The sequence below is a fragment of the Palaemon carinicauda genome, chromosome 26, assembly GCF_036898095.1.
Source record: "Palaemon carinicauda isolate YSFRI2023 chromosome 26, ASM3689809v2, whole genome shotgun sequence".
Taxonomy (NCBI): Eukaryota; Metazoa; Arthropoda; class Malacostraca; order Decapoda; family Palaemonidae; genus Palaemon; species Palaemon carinicauda.
The window spans coordinates 63,453,082-63,463,081 of NC_090750.1; positions in this window are offsets into that span (position 1 = coordinate 63,453,082).

Consider the following 10,000-nt stretch of genomic DNA (forward strand, 5'->3'; position numbering starts at 1 on the left):
CAGAAATATGCACACTGAAATATCTCTTTGTTTACACTCGCTCGTGGCGAAGCCCGGGGATCCACCTCGGAGCTAGACTGTATTTTAGTGTAGGTTTGTTATTCGTTTTAGTTGTGTTTGCATATATTGTGTTTATATTATGTTTATAAAATCTGTAATTTGTTTTTGAAGGTATTTTTTTTCATTTATGAAATTCTGTAGTCTTTTTTTTTTTTTTTTTTATATCAAGGTATTAGTTTGTGAAATTGGAGCTCTTATTGCTTAGATATAGAATGTGAATTGACGCAATTTAATTTTATTTCATCTTCTATTGTGTTTACTCTTTAGCAATAATGATGTTTCCATATCTTATATAAACTAGATGTATTTTGATCCCCATTCATAACCATGGGAGAATACTACAAATACAATACTCCTATTAAAATGTATTGCCGATGAAACAACTTCTTAGTATGAGTGGCTTACTATATACGTATTGTCATATGAATGAATCATTCCATTCATTCTAGAGTTTTGTTCTTCCATCTGTTTTACTCTTTAGTGTCAGCCGTAGTAGGCCAGTATTTCTATATATCTACTTAACGACCAACGATGATGAGATGATGGTCGGTAAGTAGATATAAGAAATACTAGCCTACAACGGCTGACACTAAAGAGTAAACAGATGGAAGAACATACTCTAGATTGAATGGAATGATTCATTCATATGACAATACGTATATAGTAAGCCCATTCATATTAAGAAGTTGTTTCGTCGGCAATACATTTTAATAGGAGTATTGTATTTGTATATTCTCCCATGGTTATGAATGTGTGGATCAAAATACATCTTGTTTACATGAGATATGGAAACATCATTATTGCTAAAGAGCTCACAGTAGCAGATGATGAATGGAGAAGTATTGATTTAAAGTTCAAGATAGAGACGACTGGGGAAATCTAACTGAGGCCCTTTGCGTCAATAGGCATAGGAGATGATTATGATGAGTTAACGACAACTTTTAGCCAGGATGACACTTGCACGAATTTGTGGCACGCATTGTCACGACTCGAGTCTTGAACTGGCGAGAAGTTTTCGTAAACCCGTCGTGACATCGTGGCCTGTCGTAACGAGAATTTTGAAATGTTCAAAATTTTGTCATGACAAAATTCGTAACCGGGTCATGAACTATGCACGAACTGTTCGTGAACTCGTCGGACGATGCGGGAAGTGCGCAAACTATGCGTGAACTCGTCGTGAAAGTTCGTGTCAATGTGGACAGGTCAGCTGTGATTCTGAGGTAATTTTTTTTTTTTTTTTTTTTTTTTTAATCTTCCAGTCGTGCCACAAAATGTCACGACTTGCCACGACAAATTCGTGGCAAAAAGTCGTGCAAGTGTCAGGGTACCCTTCCTTTGAAAATTCCAATGCGGAAGGAGGAAACCAAAGGAAGACTTTCAATCCGTAGATAGCTTTCTTCAGCCGTCACTTGGCGTCAACGGGGAACTTAAAAACTCGTTGTTTTTTTCGACCTCTTGTAAGAAGTGTCCTGTTAGCTTCTTTCACTTAGATGTTGAAGAAATTTTTGACCCAGACGATCTATTCACCTTTGGAAAAATTCATCATATTAAGAATCGAATATATTATTCTTCTTCCTTTCTCTATAATGATCTTCCTAATCGGGTGGTTGAATCAGTAAGAACTTCAAAAGTTCAAAGTTGGAGCAAATGCTTTTTTGTTGACCAGGCGGACATGAGTCTTTTATAGTTTATTTATGACATATTTGTTTTTGATGTTTGTTAATAGTTTATATATGACATGTCTGTTTTGACGTTGTTACTGTTTTTAGAATGATTTATTGTTAATTTGTTCTCTTCATTTATTTATTTCTTATTTCCTTTCCTCACTGGGCTATTTTTCCCTGTTGGAGCCCCTGGGCTTATAGCATCTTGCTTTTCCAACTAGGGTTGTAGCTTGGATAGTAATAATAATACTAACAACAGTAGGAATTAACATGTTTTTTCTAATGAATATGAATGAAAACCAGGATTTAGAAGGATTATTAACTTATAATGAGTTGAGTTGTTAGACAGACATTATATTTGATTTATATAGCCCACATGCACATGTATTAGATATGAAATGGAGTAGGTAATTGATGCAGGCTAAAAGTTGATTCTCCGGAACATTGTGAAATGTGCTCTGGATAAACAGTTAATGTAATTTGACATTTTACTTTTCCAGCTATCACAAATCTCGAGATATTACTGAATTAAGCTTCTCAACTGGGATATATAACCGAACAAGGTATAATATTCTACATTTCCAAAGTTCAGAGGTCATTGTTGTAAAGCTCATAATATATTACTAGAGGACTTTATTTCAATATGTCGAATGATTGAAGACATTAAGGCTTTCAAGGGGAAACTGAAGACTTTCTTATTTCATGAGTCTTTTGACAGTGACGATTTAACAGTAAATGAACAATATGTGACTTGAAAAGATAAATACTGTGAATGAACAAGGTAAAACGACAGTGGAGGTCTGTACAGAGTGGGGTTCCCCTGCTCTATGGGACCGAAAAAGCAGCCATCAAAGTAAAAGTAAAGTAAGTTGCCATTGCAAAGATTATATCTCATCTCAGATTCATATTTGTAATATAGAAAAATGGTTACTTGCCTCTAATGCTGCGTTTTTGTTATTGATAAATCAGAGGATGTATAAATAATAATCTTGGTTTAATCTCAAATGAAAAACTATCAAGATACTCAGATGATTGAGGCCGCGTTGAATATTATATATCACCAACAGTTTCTAAAAGCAAAAGAGCTTTTTGTCCATCTTCACTAACTTACCATCATTTCCAAAAGCCATTTATCAATAATCTCACGTAATCTCTTATAGAAAGCACCATCCATGGGGCAAATTGACTTCATCCCATATAATCTCATAACATGCCACCCGAAATATCTAAGTCAGTAGACATTTCAGCAGATCAAGTTGCCAAGGAAGCATATCCTGACCAGATTTCGGAAGCTCGGGCTCTCCTTGCCGTGGCTTATCATGGTTAACAAAGAATCCTGATGGTTACTGTTACTGCCACAGCGTCTTACAGTCCATACTTTATACTATGGTCAGATGAATCCTTTTACAGGGCTTAGGTATTTGAAAGTATTAATTCTGGTGTTTAGCTTAGGCAGCTGGATTCTGAAATCTCTTGTTAGGCTTTACTTTATATTTTTGTTCACAATTATTATTCAGACGCGTGTCACAAGAGTAATATGCTCTATGATAAAAGCGACGGTGTCTTAAGACATATGTATATATATATATATATATATATATATATATATATATATATATAGATATATATATGTATAAATATATATATACACATATATATATATATATATATATATATGTGTATGTATATATATATATATATATATATATATATATATATATATATGTGTGTGTGTGTGTGGTGTGTGTGTGTGTTTATTTGTTTTGATTATATCGTACAACTATGGAACACTTAAAAAAAAAAAACCTTTACGAGTCTCCCAAGCATTATCGTCTTCCTTATCCTAATTGATTTTTTCCTGCATGTGCCTGGTAGTACTTCTGGATTTATCTGGAACGAGATTTTCTTGTAAATACCAGTAAGATAAGCAATATCATATCCTTTATATCCTGCAGTACTAAAACCACGTAATGATAGATGATATATTTTTATAGCTAAGGAAAATGGAGGCCTGGAAAGAATTCAAAATTTTCGGTCAAATATTTTTAGTGAGTTAATGGGTTCAATGATGCCTTGCTGGACGGGTGGTTGTTGGCCTCTAAAGAGAAGCACGAAGGGAAATAATTTCCAACCAAAATATTACCTACTAATGTAAGCGACCTGTCAAAAATGATGGCTGAATATTTAGATAGATTATACATACAAGCACACACACACCCATAGATTCAACCCTACCCACCCCCTTACCCTTTCTTAACTACAACACGTTAGTTTCGATAATTTGTGGGAGATTGTGGTTTTCGAGTGAAACTCTTAGGGTACCCCTCTCACCAGGGTTTGACTACTCTCTTCCTTCCCCTACCCTAGGGACAGGGAGATGCCGAGTAGGTATATGTCTGGCGATCCCTCTTAGCGTGACCGAAAGAAATATATATATATATATATATATATATATATATATATATATATATATATATATATATATATTGAGGTAGGTCGTTGCTCCTGGCGAGCTTCAAAGATAAAATAAAAAGGAGGACGAATAGTCTGGACAACATCTTTCAATTTATTGGTGCCGACGTTTCAGGACTCATCCCATTATCAAGGCTAAAATGGACATATAAAACATTATAAGCAAAACTCAGTGAAAATATATAAAATACAAAAACACAGTCAAAATTAAAATTGAAATTATAAACACAGTTACAAGTAAAATATGGAGATAAAAATATTAACTAAGAGAAAAGTATCTTAAAATTAAATATACAAAAATCAAAATTGTCTAAGGAGACCAACCTGTCTGGAACAGACTAGAGTACTGAGTGACTATCTGAAGGATAGTACTCAGGAGGAAAATTCTAAATTTGCCAGCTCTAAGCGATGTGGAGGGGCACAGAGGATAATTGGCTGTTTAGTTTAGGAGCCTTTTCTTTAATCATTAACGATTCCAATACTAGTAGAGAGGAGTTATTTGGCGCTTGAGCTATGATTTCAAAGTTTTTATATGCAGTGTTGGTCTTGCATTTACTTGCATGTTCTCTGATGGTTGAGAATTCTTTGGTTTTGAGCGCACATCCAGTTCTATGACTCACTCCCCGATGTGCATCTATGCGAACTTTCAGCAGTCTTTTTGTGGAACCCACATAATTTCCGAGATTACATCTCGGACAAGTAAACATATAGACCACCGAAGAACGCATTAGGTCGGGGAGAGAATCCTTATTCTAAACATAGATCCCACTGTCAGGGGATTCTTAAAAATAAGTTTAAAATCCAGACTTGGAAAATTGTTTAAAATGACCTTTTTAATTTGTTTCCCATATTTCCGTTATTACTAAAAGGCAAAGAGGCATAGAAAATCATATATATTATATTTATATATTATATATATATATATATATATATATATAAATATATATATATAAATATATATGTGTGGTGTGTGTGTGTGTGTGTGTGTGTGTGTGGTGTGTGTGTGTAACCAGACAATATTGTATAGGAGAAATAGAAAAGAGGAAGCCAAGACTCCTTTCAACAGACGGGAATTTGACCCATGGAAGAGACGCGAAGGAACGTCATCAGGTAAAAAAAAAATACAATCAGCCCTTCCAAAAAGAGACAAAGGAAGATTCCTCTCGAATAAAACTGTGATCTACTATCTCGCTAACTTCAATCCTGTGTTCAGATCATGAAGAATTTATTTCTTCAGACATTCGGCATTCGAATATGATCTGAGGAATTGAAGTTTATATAATAAGATTTATATAATAATATTTTAGATAACCAAGAGGTTTTCATAAAACTAGTCTTAACCCTTTTACCCCCAGGCTATTTGGAAATTTCCAACCCTTAACCCCAGGGGTTAATTTTTTCAAGCACATTTTGCAGTATATTTTTTTAAAATTGCTCTAACAGCATTAATTTTCACCATAGAGAGGTCAGGTTGGTCTCATTCTCTTGGAAAATGCCTGAAGTTTCTCAAAAGATTATCAAAAATATGCAAAAAAAATTTAAATAGCAGTTTTTTGCAAGAACGTACCAGTACGTCCATGGGGGTAAAGGGATGAGTTTTGTGAAAAGTACCAGTACGGTCTTTGGGGGTAAAAGGGTTAAATGAAGGAGACAATTACTGTAGATCCGAATTTAGTAACAGAATAATTTTATCCACGTCCATTCATTTTTGTAACTGAGACTACTCATGGTCTGTTACAGGAACAGAAGACGGAAATTCATAGATTAGCATTTATGGGGTTTTTTTGTTATGCTACATTTTTTGGAATTGTGATCGTGAGTTAATGATTACTTATAATAACTTTGGATAATCGAGATGCATACCTTCTCCGTTTATATTTCGAAACCAGACAAAACTTTGGTCTGTTTACGTTAAGGCTAGAGCATTTGTTTGCGCTTTCTTGCTCCCCTGTTCCAGTTTGTTTACTTGATTTTGTTGCAGTTTTCAGACTGTATTCATTTTTGACTTAATAATACTGTATTTGGTTCTTTAAAATTCTTACTATATCGATTTCGAAATTTCGAAATAAATGATATGATGTTGGGTTAAAGTGAAGGGTATTACGCGAGAACATGAAAATCATTACTAATTCAGATTTGGTGTTTTAAGATTTCTGATTTATATAAAGCTTATCAGGAACGCTGTCACACACACAAACACACACACACACACACTATATATATATATATATATATGTATATGTATATTTATACATATGAATATACTCGCAAAAACATTATGTATACATATATATGTATATGTACTATATATGTATTTAGTGTATATATATATATATATATATGTGTGTGTATATATATATATGTGTGTATATATATATATATATATATATACTGTCTATATATACATATATATCTGTATATATATATATATATATATTCATAATCTACATATAGATAATATAAGTCAAAGGCGGTCTGAATAACTCATGGGATTTAAGATAGACAATCCGTTTATCATGCCATGGAAATTGGCATTGTATTAAATATGACGTCTGCCTTCGTTGACGTAGAATTATCCCATTTCTTTAAACCTGTCAGTCTGGCGCCAGATGATTTGTATTCGTTTAATTAATCAGCCTTCAATATCTGGTCATGGTAAATGGCTTCTTTTTCTTACCATGTCTGATTTAGAGGAGTGAAATTAATACCGCTTGATATAATTTGGTAGCATTTAATTTTCTGTAAAGCTCATTATCAGTGAAAGAAGATAAGATAGATTATTATTATTATTATTATTATTATTATTATTATTATTATTATTATTATTGCGGTTGTTATTACTATTGCTATTGTCGTCGTTGTTCTTCGTTTGGTCAATATTGCAGTTGTTAGTATGGTTGTAATTCGTTTTATCAATATTATTGTTGTTGTTGTTAATGGTGTTGTTCTTTGTTTTATCAATATTATTGGTGTTGTTCTTTGTTTTAATAATATTGTTGTTGTTACTAATGTTGTTGTTCTCGTTGTTACTAATGTTGTTGTTCTTTATTTTATCAATATTGTTCTTGTTGTTCTTCGTTTTATCAATATTGTTGTTGCAATTGTTGAAGCGTACCACAAGTTACTAATGTTGTTGTCCTTTATTTTATCAATATCGTTCTTGTTGTTCTTCGTTTTATCAATATTGTCGTTGCAATTGTTGATGCGTACCACAAGAAGACTCCAGCCGTCGATGATATGAGAAAAACCGAATATAAAGACATCCATACCAGTCATCACTGGCATTGCACATGTGCAGTGCATTCTTTGGGGACATTCTTATGATAGGTCATGATGTGAGTACAATTTCCCCCCCAACATACTACCCTTCCGGCTGTTTGGGTAACAGATCCATTCGCAAGGGATGGATTGAAACAGTATGCGAAGGATAAAAGTAAGGGTACAGTTGTGGGAAGTGTCTATTCACCGCGGATAGATCGAAGGAACATGGGTGATGATAAGGAGAGAGAGAGAGAGAGAGAGAGAGAGAGAGAGATGAAATTGACACGTGAGAATAATCTCAGTAGTGTCGATTCACCACGGATAGATAGAAGGAACATGGGTGAGGATAAGGAGAAAACTTACAGGAGAGAGAGAGAGAGAGAGAGAGAGAGAGAGAGAGATGGATGAAATTGACACGTGAGAATAATCTCAGGAGTGTCTATTCACCACAGATAGATAGACGGAACATGGGTGATGATAAGGAGAAAACTTAGAGAGAGAGAGAGAGAGAGAGAGAGAGAGAGAGAGATGAAATTTACACGTGAGAATAATCTCTGTAGTGTCTATTCACCACGGATAGATAGAAGGAACATGGGTGATGATGAGGAGAAAACTTACACAGAATGAGAGAGAGAGAGAGAGAGAGAGAGAGAGAGAGAGAGAGAGGAGAGAGAGAGAGAGAGAGAGAGAGAAGAAATTGACACGTGAGAATAATCTCAGTAGTGTCTATTTACCACGGATAGATAGAAGGAACATGGGTGATGAGAAGGAGAAAACTTACTGTATAGGGGAGAGAGAGAGAGAGAGAGAGAGAGAGAGAGAGAGAGAGAGAGAGAGGAGAGAGAGAGAGAGAGAGAGAAGAAATTGACACGTGAGAATAATCTCAGTAGGTTTATGGAAGAACATTATAGCTATTGTCCGAATATTTTCACATAAAAAACTATGTGAAATATTGATAAACGGTGAGATTAAAAAATTTTATGGAATAGATTAAGATTTAAATGAATTTGAAAAGATGGCAAAGAATCTTAGGAATCGAGAATTAAGTTAAAATAGATGAGACAGAGTATTTGCTAAATTGGTCATTGCATAATTGAAACAGACATAATGTCAGTGGAAATAGGGAGAGGAGAAAGGAAGATATTGTACAAATGAGGACGGAAATAAAGAAAGAAAATGAATTGAAAATACTCTGTAGAATTTTACTTAAAGAAAGAAAATGAATTGAAAATACTCTGTAGAATTTTACCTAAAGAAAGAAAATGAATTGAAAATACTCTGTAGAATTTTACTTAAAGAAAGATAATGAATTGAAAATATTCTGTAGAATTTTACTTAAAGAAAGAAAATGAATTGAAAATACTCTGTAGAATTTTACTTAAAGAAAGAAAATGAATTGAAACTACTCTGTAGAATTTTACTTAAAGAAAGAAAATGAATTGAAAATACTCTGTAGAATTTTACTTAAAGAAAGAAAATGAATTGAAAATACTCTGTAGAATTTTACTTAAAGAAAGATCATGAATTGAAAATATTCTGTAGAATTTTACTTAAAGAAAGAAAATTAATTGAAAATACTGTAGAATTTTACTTAAAGAAAGAAAATGAATCGAAAATACTCTGTAGAATTTTACTTAAAGAAAGAAAATAAATTGAAAATACTCTGTAGAATTTTACTTAAAGAAAGAAAATGAATTGAAAATACTCTGTAGAATTTTACTTAAAGAAAGATCATGAATTGAAAATATTCTGTAGAATTTTACTTAAAGAAAGAAAATTAATTGAAAATACTGTAGAATTTTACTTAAAGAAAGAAAATGAATCGAAAATACTCTGTAGAATTTTACTTAAAGAAAGAAAATAAATTGAAAATACTCTGTAGAATTTTACTTAAAGAAAGAAAATGAATTGAAAATACTCTGTAGAATTTTACTTTCGTTCATGTTAAATTAATCTCGGCTCAACAGTAGCTGAACCGGACACTTCCCTTTTTGTGCCAGAGGCTTAAGACGGTCTGAACGAAATATGGGACCTCCTCTTCTCCCCTGTCCTGCGTAAGAAGGATCTCAGGGCTAATCCTGGCTATCCTAAGGTATATGTGGGTGAGTCCGGTTGCATATATATGGCTTCTTGTGCAAAGGCTATGGCTATTTTTTATTGGTTTCGCGCAGGAGGTGACAGAATTCAGTTTGTATTTGCTACTCTCTCTCTCTCTCTCTCTCTCTCTCTCTCTCTCTCTCTCTCTCTCTCTTCTCTCTCTCTCTTTTTTTTCTTCTTTCTATATTTATTATTGATTTATTCAGTGCGACTGACTACAAAGGGCACAGGAAAGGTCAAAGGTCTGGCTGGAAGAATTATCGTGCGGGGAACAAATTATGATAAGGTCAAATGTTTGCAATTAAGTAAATACAGTATTTAATTCTTCATCCGAGTGTCTTATTTTAATGTTATATAAAGACTTGCAGGTGGAATTTTAAAGTTCCTACTGGTTTTAAAGTACTATGAAATCCGTAAAATACAAATAATGTTATATATATATATAT